Source organism: Neofelis nebulosa, chromosome 10, assembly GCF_028018385.1.
Source record: "Neofelis nebulosa isolate mNeoNeb1 chromosome 10, mNeoNeb1.pri, whole genome shotgun sequence".
Taxonomy (NCBI): Eukaryota; Metazoa; Chordata; class Mammalia; order Carnivora; family Felidae; genus Neofelis; species Neofelis nebulosa.
In genome coordinates this window covers 70,763,440-70,782,248 of record NC_080791.1, presented here as the reverse complement: position 1 = coordinate 70,782,248, position 18,809 = coordinate 70,763,440, and the positions used below count along the sequence as shown (strand labels likewise).

Genomic DNA, 18,809 nt, shown 5'->3' with positions numbered 1-18,809 from the left:
GGTCAGCACAGCCAGGACACCCCAGGATGGGACTGAAACAGGTAGGTGAGATGCAGTGGTGTGTCTTGTGGCCGTACCATCTGCCATCCCTGCTTCTCTCTGAGCACCTGCTACACTTTCTGCTTCTCTTGGTAGACAGCTTTCTGCTCCTCTCTCTGGCTTCCTTGTACCCTCAGAATTTTGGCTCAAATGTAGTGCTGGCTCTTACAGAGCTGATTCCAGCCTGACTTTACATGGCTGGGGCACACCTGTAGTCTTTGCCTGTCTAGTACTGTGTCCGGTAACACGGGAGGTGACTGTACCTCTGGCTTCAGGGTTGGCCCGTGACCCAGGCCACTGACTTTCTCCTGAGAATTTGATACTCTTAGTTATGGTCTATCACTTCCTTCGTCACTTTGTATATCTTTTTTGCTACCTCGTGAGGCTTTTGTTTGCTCAGAGCTCTTGTTTATTCATTGCTTCTGCTTACTCATGAAGTCTGAATACTGCCTTCTCTCTGTGTCTTTCAGCTTATGCTTTCACTGATCATCTTTTCTTATTTCTCCAGTTCTGATTCCTGAAAGAGAAAATCATTGGCACAGTTAATTGCCATCTTCTTGAGCGAAACTTCCATGCCAGGATACTCTATAGGCTCATGTCCAGCCTATTGATCAGCTGCTCCTAGGTAAGTGCCTCCCATTGTCCAATAAGCCGCAAGCAGGGTTGTACAGGTGGGAGGGGTGCATGTGGTATGGAATGTGGTCACCTATGTTTATGGATCAATATCAAGGTGGTTATCCAGATGCCTGTGGTTTTTTGTTGTTTTTTTTTAAATTTTATTATCAAGTTGGCTAACATACAGGATATACAGTGTGCTCTTGGTTTTGGGGGTAGATTCCCATGATTCATTGCTTACATACAATACCCAGTGCTCATCCCAACAAGCACTCTCCTCAATGCCCATCACCCATTTCCTCTCTCCCCTGCCACCCCCATCAACCCTAGTTTGTTCTCTGTATTTAAGAGCCTCTTGTTGTTTGCCTCCCTCCCTCTCTGTAACTTTTTTTCTCCTCCCTTTCCCCTGGTCTTCTGTTAAGTTTCTTAAGTTCCACATATGAGTGAAAACATATAATATCTGCCTTTCTCTGACTGACTTACTTCACTTAGCATAATAGCCTCTGGTTCCATCCACATTGCTGCAAATGGCATGATCTCCTTCTTTCTCATTGCCAAGTAGTATTCCATTGTATACATAAACCACATCTTTATCCATTCATCAGTTGATGGATATTTAGGCTCTTTCCATAGTTTGGCTATTGTTGAAAGCACTGCTATAAACATTGGGGTGCATGTGCCCCTATGAATCAGCACTCCTGTATCCTTTGGATAAATTCCTAGTAGTGCTATCACTGGGTCGTAGGGTAGTTCTATTTTTAATTTTTTGAGGAACCGCCACACTGTTTTCCAGAGCGGCTGCACCAGTTTGCATTCCCACCAACAGTACAATAGGGTTCCCATTTCTCCACATCCTCGCCAGCATCTGTTGTTTCCTGAGTTGTTAATTTTAGCCACCCTGACTGGTGCAAGGTGTTATCTCAGTGTGGTTTTGATTTGTATTTCCCTGATGATGAGTGATGTTGAGCATCTTTTCATGTGCCTGTTAGCCATCTGATGTCTTCTTTGGAAAAGTGTCTATTCATGTCTTCTGCCCATTTCTTCACTGGATTATTTGTTTTTGGGTGTTGAGTTTGGTAAGTTCTTTATAGATTTTGGATGCCAACCCTTTATCTGATATGCCCTTTATCTGATATGTCCTTTGCAAATATATTTCCCATTCTGTCAGTTGCCTTTTAGTTTTGTTGATTGTTTCCTTTGTAGTGCAGAAGTTTTTTGTCTTGATGAGGTCCCAATAGTTCATTTTTGCTTTTATTTCCCTTGCCTTTGGAGACATGTCAAGCAAGAAATTGCTGCAACAGCTGTCTATGTTTTTTGAACACCCCGAGTCCAATCTATGAAGAACACCTATTAACTCTACTCGGAAATGTATTTAGAATGTAATCACTTCTCACCATGCCTGCTGCTGCTACCTGTTCCAAGCCACACTGCCTCTCACCTGCCATGAGGTCACCTGCTTCTCTACTCTGTACTCTATTCCTCACATAGCACCCAGAGTGATTCCTTGAACACCTAAACCAGGTCATGTCATTCCTTTGCTTCACATATTGCAATGTGAATTTCACTCAGAGCACGACCTAAAGACCTGGCCCCCGTTATAATCTGACTTCATTTTTACCACTTTCTGTCTTGCTTACTCTGCTCCAGCCACACAGTCTGCCTTGCTTTTCCTCATATCATCAGGGCATACTCCCATCACAGAGCCTTTGCTCTCACTGCCCCACCTGTCTGAAGCATACCCCCCCAGATACTGGCTTGACCGACTCCTTTAGATCTTTACTCCTCCACAAGGCCTGCCTGACCAACCTATTCAATACTACACCTGTAGTATCAAATGCAGTACTGTAAGTACTATAGTATTAAACACGATAGTTCCCCATATCCATTCCTCTTCTCCTGCAGTACTTTTTGTTCCTCTACTTACCGCTTTCTAACATACTATCTAAATTATGCATGTTATTTATTGCATGTCTCCCCCCAGCTAGAATGTAAGTTCCACAAAGATAGAGATCTTTGTCTGCTTTGTTCCCTGATGTATACTGAGGATTTAGAATAGTGCCTGGCCCAAGCACTCCATAAATATTTGCTGAATTAAATTGAATTCCTCGGTAGGGAGCTATACACGTGGCAGTTACACTAAGGTTTCTCCATGCAATATAGAAGATCTCTTTCAGGGAAATTTATAACACTAAGTGCACGTATTAGAAAAGAGGAAAAATCTCAGATCAATCATCTAAGCTTCCGTTGAAGAAACTCGAAAAAGAACAAAATGAACCCAAAGCAAAAGAAATAATAAATAGCAGAAATCAATGATTTTTTTTAAGTTTCTATTTAAATTCCAGTTAGTTAACATACAGTATAATATTAGTTTCAGGTGTACAACATAGTGATTCAACACTTCCATATAACACCTGGTGCTCATCACAAGTGCCCTCCTTAATCCCCATCACCTATTTCACCCATCCCCCCACCTACCTCCCCTCTGTAACCATCAGTTTGTTTCTATAGTTAAGGAACTGTTTCCTAGTTAATCTCTTTCTTTTTCCCTTTGCTCATTTGTTTTGTTTCTTAAATTCCACATATGAGTGAAATTATATGGTATTGGTCTTTCTCTGACTGACTTACTATGCTTAATACCCTCTAGCTCCATCCATACTGTTGCAAATGGCAAAAGAAATCAGTTTTTTTTTAAAACAATACTATGAACAACTCTACATACATAAATTTGACAACTTAGGTTAAATGGACTGATTCCTTGAAAAACACAAACCAACCAAACTCGCCCAATGTGGAATAGATCATTTGAGTAGCACTATAACTATTACAGAAATTCATACCTATTAGGATGGCTAAAATAAAAAGTAACACCAAATGCTGTTGAAGATGCAGAGAAACCAGATCGCTTGCTGGTCCCACTGCGGGTGGGACTGTAAAATGGTACAGCCACTCTGGAAAAGTTTGGTAGTTTTAAAAAAACACTAAACATCCATGGGGCACCTGGGTGGCTCAGTCAGTTAAACATCTGACTTCAGCTCAGGTCATGATCTGGCAGTTTGTGAGTTTGAGCTCCATGTTGGGCTCTGTGCTGACAGCTCAGAGCCTGGAGCCTGCTTCAGACTGTGTCTCCCTCTCACTCTGCCCCTCCCCCACTCTCTCTCTCTCTCTCTCTCAAAAAGAAGTGAACATTAAAAAAAATTTAAATTAAAAAATTAAAAAGAACACTAAACATACAACCCCATACAACCCAGCAATTGCACTCCTGGGTGTTTATCCCAGATAAACGGAGACTTCCGTTCACACAAAAATCTTTACATGAATGTTTATAGCAGCTTTATTTATAATAGCCAAAAGCTGGAAACAACCCAGATGTACTTTAGTGGGTGAATGGCTAAACAAATCGGGTATATCCACCCCATGGAATACTCAGCAATAATAAAAAAACAAAAAACCAAAACACATTATTGATACATGCTACATTTTGCATACTATGTGAAATTACACAAAGTGAAAAAATTATGAATTTTGAGAAGTTAAAAAAAGAATTATGTTATGTGGGAAAAAAAACCAAGAAAAGTACATATTGTGTGATTCTATTTATAGAGCATTCTTGAAATTCTACAACAAAATTACAGAAATGAAGAACAAATTGATGGCTGCCAGGGATAACAGACTCAGTAGAGGTGAGGAGAATGGGACAGAGTTGCCTTATAAAAGGGCAGCATGGGAGGGGTGCCTGGGTGGCTCAGCTGGTTAAGCTTCCAACTTTGGCTCAGGTCATGACCTCGAGGTTCCTGGGTTCAAGCCCCACATCAGGCTCTGTGCTGATAGCTCAGAGCCTGGAGCCTGCTTGGGATTTTGTGTCTCCCTCTCTCTCTGCCCCTCTTCCACTCACGCTCTTTCTCTCTCTCTCTCTCTCTCTCTCTCTGTTTCAAAAATTAATAATGAAACATTAAAAAAATAAATAAATAAAAGGGCAGCATGGGGATTCTTGTGGTGATGGAATGTTCGTATCAATATCAATACCCTGTTTGTGATACTGTATTATAGTTTTGCAAGATGTTACCAATGGAGAAACTGAGTGTATTAGTTAGGGCTCTCCAGAGAAACAAGAACAGGGTTGTAGATACAGATGTGAATATTGATATAGATAGATAGATACAGGTATGTAAGACGGGATTGATTGTAGGAAATGGTTTGCATGATTATGGAGACTGCAAGTCCCACGAGTATGCATATTTATTTGTGTAATCATGTACATCAGACACAGGGAACTATTTGGAAGAAAAGACACCAAAATAACAGTAGTCATCTCTTAGTAGTAAGATTGTGAGCATTCTTTCCTTCTTTTTTCTTTCTTTCTTTCTTTCTTTCTTTCTTTCTTTCTTTCTTTCTTTTCTTTCTTTCTTTCTTTCTTTCTTTCTTTCTTTCTTTTTAAATTATGGGCATTTTCTTATTTTTGTATAGTGGACACATATTACATGAGCAATTTTCAAAGTACACCGTATTTTTAAGACATTGTTTAGACCAACCTTTAATCCATTGCCTGAAAACCTGCAATCAATCTCCAAATAATTAGTCATTTCAGTCTTTTATATCATAGAAATTAGTATTTCCCAAAGTGGCCGAGGTAGCTCTAATTATTAGAAATGAGAGCTGCTGAAAGCAAACGTCTGTACTGACTGTGCCCTCAGAGGGTTTAAGGACATGGATTTGGTGTTAGCACAGGTCAATTAACTTGGCTCATTCCCAGGGAAAAAGGGGGAAGGGACACCCCCCAATGTTCACAAAGGCTATGCATTACTCAAACATTGTCCACAAGAGACACGGAACATGTGAATGTGACACAAATCCATCTCTGCTCTGCACCCCTTCTCACACTGGACAATTCCTCATTTCCTCAAGTGGTCAGCAGGGAACATAAACAGATTTGAAAATATGTAGTTGTTACAATCAATAGCCAAAAATGAAAGCATGAAAAAAGCAATCCATTCACAACCAAGACCTTGAATGCCCACTTAAACTTTTAATGTCTGCCTAACACAAACCATAAAGAAAACCCCAAAACCTTAATGACACAGTAAAAGGAAATCAGACAAGATGGGGAGTTAACCTTGCTCATAACTGGAGAGACTAAACAAATGTGAAGGTAACGCTTCCTGTTGACAGACTTTATGCAATGCTAATTAATGGAGCATTAAGAGTTTTATAACTATAAAATACAAAACAATGGTACAATGCACCTGAAAAGAAGCGTACAAACGGTTAGTGTTCTGGGAGGAAAAAAGATCATGTTTCAGAACTTCCCTTTCCTGCATTTAAAAACACTGTGATATCACAGACCAGCCATGATCAGAACTCTCGGGCAGTTCAACTCCCAGTTGACGGGTCTGTTCTGAATCAGCATGGTGAAGGAGAACACGCGGGAAGAGGCCAAGGCTGACGACCACAGTGGGTGTCTCGGGAGGGTTTGTTTGTGAGACAAGGTACCTCAAGTAAAATGAAGCTTATTTTAAGACTCTGTCAAGTAATTTCACCTCACTGAGGATGGAAGCAGAATAGTAGGACCTCAGTGCACTAAAACCACGGACCAAGGCAACTCTCTCCACATCTGAAGGACCCTTCCTGGTGCCTCCCTGATCCCCCAGCTCTGGGCACTGGTTAGGCCATATCACAGTCCACGAAGTTCCAGCTCCTGAAGCAGCAGCAGCCCTGCAGGATGTTCATGCCACGTCTTCCCTTTTGTTCTGCTAGTGTGGGAGGCAGTAGCTATTTCCTGAAATATAAATCTCTGGTCTTCCTAGCTTCCCCTTTTGCTGCTTTTCCAGCTTTCCAACTGCTTTGTAACAAATTCCCTGAATTAAATCCCTTCTGTTTAACATGTCTACAGTGGCTCCTCTTCTCCTGACTGGACTCTGATTGCTACCTGGCCAGCTCTAGTGCTGAGCTTGGTTTGGTTGTTTTGAGCCAGAGTGCGGAAATCACAACCCGTTTCTCTTATCAGCAGGTATCCATTTCTGAGCCAAAAAAAAAACCAAAAAACAAAAACAAAAACAAAAACCAAAACCCCACATTCAGGGCATGGCTATCTTGAGTAGATGGTTTGTCAGCCCAAATGATCTGGTGCAGCTGAGAACAAGACAGTCCAGAAGTCGGTAGCGCTGGGGATGGATGGGAAGTATGGGGGTGAGGAGGGTTGATGATTGAGGAAGGATAACAAAGAGATTTGAGCAGTTGCCCCAACACAGCACAAAATCTGATATCAGAAATCTAGAAAGGAATCAGTGAGTGGTAATCACTGTGGTAACCAACTGGGTCAAACACCAATGGCAGGTACAGTTGCAGTCACAAGTAGTAGAATCCAGAAATAGGACTGAGACAGGCTGGAACAGGAGATGGAAGACACTTCTGAAATGTCAGGGGCAGCTATCAGAGATGTGCTTACACAGTGGTCTGCATAGTGGTCAAGCATAGTCACATAACGGACTTGAGAGGAATTACCATTTGTCTGAGTTTGCCCCCAATGTGACATATTCCCCAACCTACCCTTTCTTTTTATTTTCCTAATAACTGCATTTATTTCATAATTAATATTTTTGTTTTCTTAATTTTGTTTGAAGAGTTTCTCCTTTTTTAAGCAATAAAGTGATATGTTAATTTTAATGTAATGTATATTAGAATTTATAGATAAATGACAAGAAATGTATATAGTTCATCTGTAATCCAACCCTCCAACGTTAACCTTTCAGACTATTTTTATGTCTCCATATTCATATGCATATGCCTATGGTCCTATGTGTATATTTTATTATTTTTTTATTTTTTTATTATTTTTTTTTATTATTTAAAAAATTTTTTTTTTCAACGTTTTTTATTTATTTTTGGGACAGAGAGAGACAGAGCATGAACGGGGGAGGGGCAGAGAGAGAGGGAGACACAGAATCGGAAACAGGCTCCAGGCTCCGAGCCATCGGCCCGGAGCCTGACGCGGGGCTCGAACTCACGGACCGCGAGATCGTGACCTGGCTGAAGTCGGACGCTTAACCGACTGCGCCACCCAGGCGCCCCTTTTATTATTTTTTTAATGTTTATTTATTTTTGAGAGAGAGAGAGAAAGAGAGAGGGAGAGAGAATGTGAGTGGGGGAGGAGCAGAGAGAGAGGGAGACAGAGGATCCAAAGTAGGCTCCATGCTGACAGCACAGAGCCCAATGTGGAGCTTGAAATCACGAACCATGAGATCATGGCCTGAGCCCAAGTCAGATGCTTAAACGACTGAGCCACCCAGGCACCCCATTATGTGCATATTTTAGAACCAAAATTACTTCCCTTCTTAGGGGGAAATATGAGGGAAGAGTCTTATAATACTGGATTTTTAAAAAATGTAGACAGATTGAGGGGCATCTGTGTGGAGCCTGCTTGGGATTCTCCCTCTCCCTCTCTCTCTATCCCTTCCTCCTCTTCTCTCTCAAAATAAACATTGGGGTGACTGGATGGCTGAGTCGGTTAGGCATTTTACTTTTAATCTTGGTTCAAGTCATGATCTCACGGTTTGTGAGCTCCAGCCCTGTGTCTGTGCTGACATTGTGGAGCCTGTTTGGGAGTCTGTCTCTCCCTCTCTCTGCCTCCCCCCAACCCCACTTGCTCTCTCCCTGTCTCTCAAAATAAAGAAATAAACTTTATAAACAAATAAATAAATATTTTTTAAAAAGTAGACCAATTAACCAAATTAGAAATTTGAGAAATAAATTCAAATCCACACAATAAATTAATACATGAAAAAATTGTTGAAATAAGCAACAAATAAATGATTCCCTGTCAAGCCATAGGGGAGAAACTAGATATTACTTAAAAGAATATAAATATATTAAAAGACTAGAAATATATAACCCACTATATTTTGCCACAATAGATTTGGAGGAGTTTAATAATTAAACTGAAATCTATTTTCATTTGAAGATAAAAATTTCAAAAATGTATCATAAAATACAGAAGACAATCCAATAATATTTCTTTCCTAAAAGAAAACAAGGTATCAATGTTGGCATATTGAAACTCTTAAAGAAATCATTACTGGCAAGATTAGTGTGGTTTTTATGCTATAAAACATAAAGCCAACTATTTAATTAAAAAGTGAATTCAAGACAAAGAGCAACAGAATGAGAAACCACTGAAAAGAAATGTCAAATAAAGTTTATTATCTATAATATATAAGGGACTGATAAAAATATAAAAACTCAGTACCCTTTTAGGGAAAGATAAATAGCCAAAAGATATAAATAACAAAAAAATTTAAAAGTAAATAAACACCTGGGAAAATTCCCAGCCTCAGTAATAAGGAAGGAAGCTGAATTTAAAACAATGATGAGGTGACAATTCATTGTATCAAAAGTACAAGTGAGGGGTGCCTGGGTGGCTCAGCTGGTTAAGCATCTAACTCTCGATTTCAGGTCAGGTCATGATTCCAGAGTTGTGGAATTGAGCCCCACATCCAGCTCTGTCTGTGCTGACAGCGTGGAGTCTACTTGGGATTCTCTCTCTCCCTTTCTCTCTCTGCCCACCCCCACCCCCCGCACCTTCTCTCTCTCTCTCTCTCTCTCTCTCTCTCTCTCTCTCTCTCCTCTCTCTCAAAATAAATGAATAAACTTCAGGGGTACTAAGGTGGCTCAGTTGGTTAAGCGGCTGACTCTTGATTTCAGCTCAGGTCATGGTCTCATGGTTTTTGAGTTCGAGTCCTGCATCGGGCTCTGCACTGACAGTGTGGAGCCTGCTTGGATTCTCTTTCTCCCTCTCTCTGCCCCTCCCTGCCTTTCTCTGTCTCTTTCAAAATAAATAAACTTTAAAAAATTTTTTAAAAATAAGTAAACTTAAAAAAAAAGTACAAGTGAGAAAGATCCAATGTTAGCATAGTAATGGGTAAACAGGCATTTGAACATTGCTGATATCACTGCAAATTAAGAAAACCCTCCTAAAAAGCAACAGGGGATATACGTGTTAATCCTACTTTGGGAAAGAAAAAAGAAAAAGATTTTAAAAATGATTTTTAAATATGTACAACTTACTTGTGTGGAAAACTGGATATAAGTCAAATGCCCCAAATAGAGGCAATAAGTCATTATGAAAACATTGCTATATTAAAATTGTTAGAATACTGAATTGCTAATAAAAAACAATAAATCTGTGAACGATGTGTATTAATGGAAAAGGAAAAACAAAAATAGTATGCAAACGACTTCCTGTTAAGACTATGTAAACATTATGTCTACACAACAATAAAGATTTTAAAAAAAATTTTTTTAACGTTCATTTATTTTTGAGACAGAGACAGAGCATGAACGGGGGAGGGTCAGAGAGAGACAGGGAGACACAGAATCTGAAACAGGCTCCAGGTTCTGAGCTGTCAGCACAGAGCCCGACACAGGGCTTGAACTCACGAACCGTGAGATCATGACCTGAGCCGAAGTCGGACACTTAACCGACTGAGCCACCCAGGCACCCCAACAATAAAGATTTTTAAAGGAAGGAAGCAGAATCTCATAAATGGTGACTATTTTATGAAAAAAGGCTTCTTTGTAGTTCTTCTTGATCCATTTGGAATTTTTTTGCCTGGACCAACAACAACAAAAAAACCCCACTGCATATATTATGATGCAGTTTTCAATTAATCTTCCCAGATAATCAATTATGAAATTTGGCAGGTGACATATCTCACAATTCTCTATCCTAACTCCAACCCATCTGCATTCTAGAACTCCTCAGAAAATCTGAAATTTAGAACGGAAACTCCTACAATTTGGTCATTGTACTGGATTCTGTGGTATACCACCTCCTTAGATCTCCCACTCAAGACTGAGGCACTCATTTCTCCAGCTGCAGGGGGAGTTGGCTGACAACTCTCGGATGAGCATCTCTTCAAGAATTGCCCTCCCTCAGCTGAAGAAAGCTGCCTTGCCCAAGGTTGTGCCCACTGGCCTTGGGAGCAGCCACCATCTAATGTCTGGCCAGTGATGGGGGTGGGGGGAGGTCAGACTCTCTCGCTCAAGGAAGCACAGAGGAAGCACAAGGAAGCCTTCAGAGGAAGGGTCATCTCATCCCAGAGCTCCGGATGGGAGCCTTTGTTGTGACTGTTTACTTCTCCCTCTGTCCAACTTGTCACCAAGAGATACCAAGCCTAAGTCCCCAATACAGCACCATTCTTCTGGGAGAGCAACCAGCCACTTGATGACAAGTTGATTACACTGGAAGGGGCAGTGATTCATTTTGAGTGGAATGGATACGTATTTGGGGTATAGGTTTGCCTTTCCTGCCCTTACGCTTCAGCCGGTACCACCACCTAAAGGCACACAGTGTTTGATCCACAAACATGGAATCCTGTGTAATATTTTTATGGGACCCAGGCGCCATTTCACACACAGTAGCTGCAACAGTGGCACATAACTGTGGGATCCACTTTTCCCATTTCATACCACACTACACAGAAGCTGTCAGCTTGACAGAGTGATGAAATGGCCTTTTGGAAGTACAACTGAGCTACCACTTTGGAGGTGACACCTTGCAAAAATGGAGTGTCGTCTTCTAAGATGCAGCATACACTGTAAATCAACAATTATTGTAGGCATAATACGTGGTTCTGGAATCGAAGGGAAGGAAGTAGGAGTGGCTCTGAGCCCTGCTTACCATCACTCACAGTGACCCACTTGTGGTATTTATGCTTCTTGTCCCAGCAAGTCTAAACTCTGTGGGTTTAGAGGTCCTGGTGATTGATTCAGAAACTCTTTGCCAATGTTGATGGCAAATGGAGATGAGAGTGAGGGAAAAGAAAATGGGCTGGAGAGGAGGGAGCTGAATATCAGTTGCAACCTTCAGACCAGGAGCAGTACCAGGGGGCCTGGTGACTGTAGTTTGTCCTAGTAACCTTACTCTTGTAAATTTCCCTGGCAAAAGACACCAACAGGGATACTGGAGGAGTTCTCAGAACTTATTATGCAAAGTGAGTGGATCCAGTGCAAAGGGTTTGCTGTAATGAATGCTGTGGTGTGCCACTCAAGTCCTCCTTTCTGGATTGAGGCAATCAGACCCTCAGCTGCTAGCAATATTGGCAGCTGATGGCCCTCAGATGAACTGTTCTTTTGATATTGTCCTCAGCCAGGGAGTCATCTTGCTCACACAGAATGATGAGTCCATGCCCAGGGATGAAGGCTCAGCCTGCTTTGCTCCAAGGCAGGACAGAGTTCCCCGCAGGACTGACTGAGAGACCCATGTTGTGACTTCACTGCAATCCAACTCCTCCTTCTACCCAGTCTTACTTCCTTCACTCTTCTACTGGTATTGAATCCCTGGGCACTCTCCAGTAAACTTCCCGCAGACAAACCTTCATCTCAGAGTCAGTTTTTGGGGGACTCAGTATGCAAGAGTTACATCAGTTTTTTTTTTAAACAGAAAAATACTGTCTAACACACAGGCTTTGTGTGGCTATCACATATATAGGTATTAAGAATCCCTGGGTGATCTACATCTGGAAAGCTCATTGACCTTGCCAGTAACATTGATGTTATTTCTTCTCCTTTTGGAGACTTTGTTTTCCTGGGTCCCCATTGGAGGTGCTGAATACTAGAAGCAGCCAGGAAGTCTCAGTTCCACTTCTGTCTCATGGTCATTTCTTTTCTTCTTCAGCTCTCTGGCTGTGCCAGGCCCTGAGCTTTTCTATCCCATCTTTCCAGAAAGCTACTAGCTGTCACTTGTCTCCCTCCACCCACAGTCAAATAAGTTCCAGATGCTGAGGGAGTTGCGGGAGTCTCTCAGTGTCACCAGGAGGAGGGGAGCTTAAATTCCTCTGGTTACCAATCACCATCTTGTTTGTTTCTTTTGTTTGCCCCCACTGATTTTTCTCTCATGATCAGAGAGTTAAGTCATTGTCTTGCCACCGGGATTTCAACACCCTTTTGTAGTAAATCTCTGTATTACAGTTTCAAATGTTATTATTATTATTATATCATTACACTTCAAAATTTCTGAAAGACAAAGCTATAAATGAGAACAAAGCTCTTTCTTTCCTTCCTATTTTCCTTCCTTCCTTTAGTAAATGTCTTGTGTACCAACTGAGTCATCTCATAAGTGAAGCTGGGCTCTACCTACCCTTATTTAAGGTTATTAAATGTGATATTAAGGACACAATCATTCCTTCTTGCACATTCCCTAGGGTCCAAAGTTGGCAGCAGATGGCTGCTCTGGCTGAGTCTTGCAGCACACATCCCACTGGAACAACAACCCAGAGCTCATGTCCTTGGATGGAGAACATATTAACGGCATTCTCTTTGTGTAGGAAGGCCTCCAAGTTTTGTAAAGACCCACTATATTTAGTGTAATAAAGTGAAATGTCCCTAACCAGTAGATTTCTATCAACCAGTCAGTCTTCAAAGGCCAACTGGACAGGGAGGCTGGAAACCACAACCCAGGCCCCTCCCCAGTAGCTCCTTTAAGAAATCAGGCCCTCTTGGGCACTTCGACATCAAGAGCCACATAAAATTGGCCCTTCTCCATCCTCATTTTGTCGTTAACCTTAGTCCTCAAGCCTGGACACACTTCTCAATCTTTCTACAACCTCCAGGTTTCTGACCTTGGGATTCATTCTTCTACAGACAGCCTTGCCTCTCCCTCAGGGCCGTTTGGGGTCAGCAGAAGGAACTACTGGTCCTCTTCAGCACAGTAGCTCAAAGAGCAGTCTTTTCAAATGGAGAAATATGTAGAGAAGGTAGACAAAGACTGTGACTTTTAATATGATTACTCTTTCAGTTTCAGAACCCTTCTTGTTTCTTGCTCATCTTTTGTATCTGACTGTAGGTACCATTTCTCTGACGTTGACTGCAAACTTTTTTTTTACTCCTGAATCAGGACTCAGGCTCCCTTATGTGGGGACAAATCAAAGAAAGCAGCTGAAAGAAGTAAGAGAAGTTGAGCCCCAGAACCCTGGAATATTCTGAAATTGGAGACACCAGGTGCCTCTGAAGATGGGAATGTGGCATAGGAAGAAAAGATTATTTCAAAGTCTTTATAATGACCAGTTAAATGCCTAGATCTTTTTTGCAACAGCACAGCCAAGTGACTACCCTTTCACCACCCTAAAAGAGGCCAGGCAGTTTCTTCTTTTGAGAGGCTGGGTCAAAGGCTCTAGGTCTGGTGCACCAGACACAGTGGAAGACAGAGGATTAAATGAAAGTCTCTATAAGGAATGATGAACTCCCGTCACCCCCACCCTCCAGTCCCTTTCACCTGATAAGCTCCCAGAAGGCTAGAAGCCAGTTTATAAACTCCCATGCAAAAGAATTCCTCTGACTGACTGACTGACTGACTGACTAGCTTAAGAGAAAAGATCTTCACATAATGACATTTGGAGGTCCCTCCCCCCAAAAAAGATATGCTAAATTACTGTGAATCTTAACAGTCAACAAGCTCTGCCTATTCACAGGGGGGGCATTTAAGTGTCTCACTCTTTAATATGAATAGACATATTCATATTAAAGTCACTAATGCCCCCCTGTGAATTTATGAAAAGTCACTAATGTGAAATACAAACAAAAAGAGTTCAGTGGGAGATGACATGTAGGAAGTAAAAGAAAACTTCAAACATCAAAATTAATATCCTCAGAGAGGTAAGAGAAGATACTGCACCCACAGAGCAAGGACAAGATGTCATTTAAAAACAGAGCAAAACAAAAACAGGAATGGGGGAAGGGGACAGTCAGAGAACCAGATAGACCTTTAAAAACTAACAATATAAAATTCACTGGAAGAGTTAGAAGACAGAGTGAAGAAAATCTCCCAGAAAAGAAAAAAAAAGGAAATATAGGAAGAAAATTATATCAGGTTAAGTGATCCAACAATTGAATCAAGAGTACTAGAAAGAGGGAGGAGAGAAAATGGAGGGGAGAGAATGCTGAAAATAAGGACACACATTAAAAAAAGAATATACATGGTAATTTCTCAAAACTGAAGGAAATGTGTTTTCAAACTGAAAAGGGTTCATTGTGTTGAGTTCATTCCACACAATAGATGATAAAAGACCCTGTTCTAAGGTGTATCAACGTGAAATTTCAGAACATTTGGAAGGAAGGGAAGATCTCAAAACCTTCCAGAGAGTAGGAGGTGTTAGCATCAAATTTCTCAAGAGCAAGGTGAAAAGCTAGGTAACAAAGAAGCGATGCCTTTAAAATCCCAAGGGAAAATAATTTCCAACCTATAATCTTATACCCAGACTACCATTCAAGTGTGTTGCTAAAACAAAGGCATTTTTAGACATGCTAGGTCTCAAAAAATTTTACTTTTTATGAACTTTTTCTCAGGAAGCTATTGCAGGATGAGCTCCACCAAACCAAGTGAGTAAACCAAAAGGAAAATATGAGATCTGGCAAACAAGGAATCCAACAAAAGAGAGATGCAGAAGAAATTCCTAAAATGATGTAAAAGGGAAGTCTTGGAACGGCAGCTGGACAGCTGGCCTAGAGAGCTACCGGTCCAGACCTAAGCTGAACGAAGCACCAGAAGAGGTGTCTGTGAGAAAAACAAACAAACAAACACAACACTGATGGAGGAGAAATTCACAATTCTGTCAGAGGACTTGAGTAGACATTAATGATTGCCCTATGAAACTGAAATTTAAAAAAAGGTAATTATTAACCTAAGGGAAAACAAAACTATTATGTAAGATACAAAGCGATACAAAGTGAGAAGCTCACCTGTGAACAGTATTTCCACAGGCATAATAATCTAAACACTAAAAATGAGTTTAGCCAAAATTGTGATATAATTATAATGGGAGGATGGTTGCAGCTGAAGGGTGTGTGTTGTAGAGGGTGGTATGAGAAAGCAAAATCCTACCCTATGCAATAGGAAATGAGATAATACCTAAATTGAAAAGTCAAGGGAAAAAAAAGCAGAATAAACACCACAAAAAATAGCTAAACGATGTGAGTATGGTTGGCACTGCACAGCAGAAATCACAGGTGGGGAGGAGTGGGCAGAGACTGCCACTTTGTTTGCTACCGTTGTTAAAAGCTTTGTATTTTATTTTATTTTCTACTACGTACTTGTATATTTTGATTTTTAGAAAGACTAAAGAAAAAAAGTGAGTGAGGAAATAAGGGAGAAAAGAAAGTTAGAGTAGAAAACTAAGATGAAGTCAGACGTAATATTAGATCGAGTACACATCATCGCTAAAGATAGGCTGAAAATTTGACTCTGAGCTTTTTAGCATCCAGCACAAAGTGGGAAATGTAATCATTTATACAATTTCACCATGTCCAAGAGATAAAAACAAACCACTTACTCAGGAGAAATCTATCTATTCCTGGTACTGAGGTCTGAGAGACATTTTTCCCATCTGTCCTCCTAAAGAGGGCATCATGTGACCTAGTGAACCACATCCTCATCAACTTGCCCAGTAAATGCCCAGTAAGTGCAGTAAGTTTCATTGAGCTGTTCGTTATGATGGCTCTCAATGTAGGCTGGTGACAAAATGCCAGAGCAGAGTCCAGTAAAAGCATTTCTGTGAGGAGATAAAAATCTGCTCACCTCAGAGAGCACAGAAACATGGTGGCTAGCATGTGGGCCTGAGTTCCAAATCTGCATATTAAGAAAGCTACTTAACTTCTCATCTATAAGATGGGCCTAAATATTATCATTTCATAGGATTTTGTGAAGATTAAATAAGTTTATGCTTATGAAGCTCTTAAAGCAATGCCTGGCATATATAAGCACTCAAAGAAAAAGATAGCTATTTTTCAGAGAAATGTTTTTTTTAAATTTTTTGTTAACATTTATTTAATTTTGAGAGACAGAGAGAGGCAGAGTATGAGCGGGGGAGGGGCAGAGAGAGAGGGAGACACAGAATTCGAAGCAGGCTGCAGGCTCTGAGCTATCAGCACAGAGCCCAACACGGGGCCCGAACTCACAAATCGCGACATCATGACCTGAGCTGAAGTTGGACACTCAACCAACTGAACCACCCAGGCGCCCCAAGAAATGTTTTTTAAAAATGGATTTCGGGGGGCGCCTGGGTGGCGCCGTCGCTTAAGCGTCCGACTTCAGCCAGGTCACGATCTCGCGGTCCGTGAGTTTGAGCCCCGCGTCAGGCTCTGGGCTGATGGCTCGGAGCCTGGAGCCTGTTTCCGATTCTGTGTCTCCCTCTCTCTCTGCCCCTCCCCCGTTCATGCTCTGTCTCTCTCTGTCCCAAAAATAAATAAAAAATGTTGAAAAAAAAAAAATTTAAAAATGGATTTCGGGGCGCCTGGTGGCTCAGTCAGTTGAGTGTCCTACTCTTGATTTTGGTTCAGATCATGATCTCATAGTTCATGGGTTCGAGCCTCACGTTGGGCTCTGTGCTGACAGTGTGGAGCCTGCTTGGAATTCTCTCTCTCTCCCTCTCTCTCTGCCCTTCCCCCACTTGCTCTCTCTCTCCCTCAAAATAAATAAGCTTAAAAAAATAAAAGAATAAAAATGGATCTGATATGAGAAGACTACACTAAACAAAACAGTGAGATACTGGCGAAGGGATAGATACATTCATTAATAGAATAGTATAGGGAAACAAATCCACACAAATATAACCAAGTGATTTTTTTTTTTTAATTTTTTTTTTTAACTTTTATTTATTTTTGAGACAGAGAGAGACAGAGCATGAACGGGGGAGGGGCAGAGAGAGAGGGAGACACAGAATCGGAAGCAGGCTCCAGGCTCTGAGCCATCAGCCCAGAGCCTGACGCGGGGCTCGAACTCCCAGACCGCGAGATCGTGACCTGAGCCGAAGTCAGACGCTTAACCCACTGAGCCACCCAGGCGCCCCTAACCAAGTGATTTTTGACAAAAGTACAAAACATTCAATGGAGGAAAGATAGTCTTTTTTTTTTTTTTTTAATTTTTTTTTTCAACGTTTTTTATTTATTTTTGGGACAGAGAGAGACAGAGCATGAACGGGGGAGGGGCAGAGAGAGAGGGAGACACAGAATCGGAAACAGGCTCCAGGCTCCGAGCCATCAGCCCAGAGCCTGACGCGGGGCTCGAACTCACGGACCGCGAGATCGTGACCTGGCTGAAGTCGGACGCTTAACCGACTGCGCCACCCAGGCGCCCCAAGATAGTCTTTTCAACAAATGGTGTTAGAGGAATTGGATGCCCATAGCCAAAGAAATGAACCTTAATGTAGACTTCACACCTTATACAAAAACTAACTCAAAATGGAGCATATATTAAAATTTAACATGTCAGGGTGCCTGGGTGGCTCAGTCAGTTAAGCCTCTAGCTTCAGTTTGTGAGTTGGAGCCCCACATCAGATTCTGTGCTGACAGCTCAGAGCCTAGAGCCAGCTTTGGATTCTGTGTCTCCCTCTCTCCCTCTGCCCCCCTCCACTCTGTCTCTCTCTGTCTCTCAATAATAAATAAATGTTAAAAAAAATTTAATGTAATATGTCAAACTAGAAAACTCTTAGATAAAAACAAAGGAGAAAATCTGGAACCTAAGGCTAGGTGAAGATTTCTTAGATATAATACTGAAAGCATAACCTATAAGAGAAAATTTGATAAACTGGACTTCATCAAACTTAAAATGTTTGCTCTGCTCTATTAAGAGCAAACATGTTGGGACACTTGGGTGGCTCAGTTGGCTGACCGTCCAACTTCGGCTCAGGTTTGTGAGCTCAAGCCCTGCATCAGGCTCTCTGCTGTCAGGGCAAAGCCTGCTTCAGGTCACCACTTCTCTCTGCCCCTCTCACACTTGTTCTCTCTCTCTCTCTCTCTCTCTCTCTCTCTCTCAAATAAAATAAAACATTTTAAAAAATGTAAGAGCAAACCTGTCAAAAAGACGCCGTTAAGGGGCGCCTGGGTGGCTCAGTCGGTTGAGCATCCGACTTTGGCTCAGGTCATGATCTCACGGTCTGTGAGTTCAAGCCCCGCATCAGGCTCGTGCTGACAACTCAGAGCCTGGAGCCTGTTTCAGATTCTGTGTCTCCCTCTCTCTCTGACCCTCCCCCGTTCATGCTGTCTCTCCCTGTCTCAAAAATAAATAAACGTTAAAAAAAAAAATTAAAAAAAAAAGACGCCGTTAAGAGGATGAAAAGACAAGACAGACTGGGAGAAAGTATTTGCAACCCAAAAAGTATTGCAGAAAATAT

General features: G+C 41.5%; 1 long non-coding RNA gene across 1 annotated transcript in view; it reads left to right on the top strand.

Annotated features, from left to right (window-relative positions):
- The first annotated feature begins 380 nt into the window (after positions 1-380).
- LOC131487517 (uncharacterized) overlaps positions 381-18,809 on the top strand; it is a 49,769-nt gene continuing 31,340 nt past the window's right edge. Inside the window, exon 1 of the long non-coding RNA XR_009249797.1 lies at positions 381-664. This is a non-coding gene — a long non-coding RNA (uncharacterized LOC131487517). The remainder of the gene's footprint in view (positions 665-18,809) is intronic.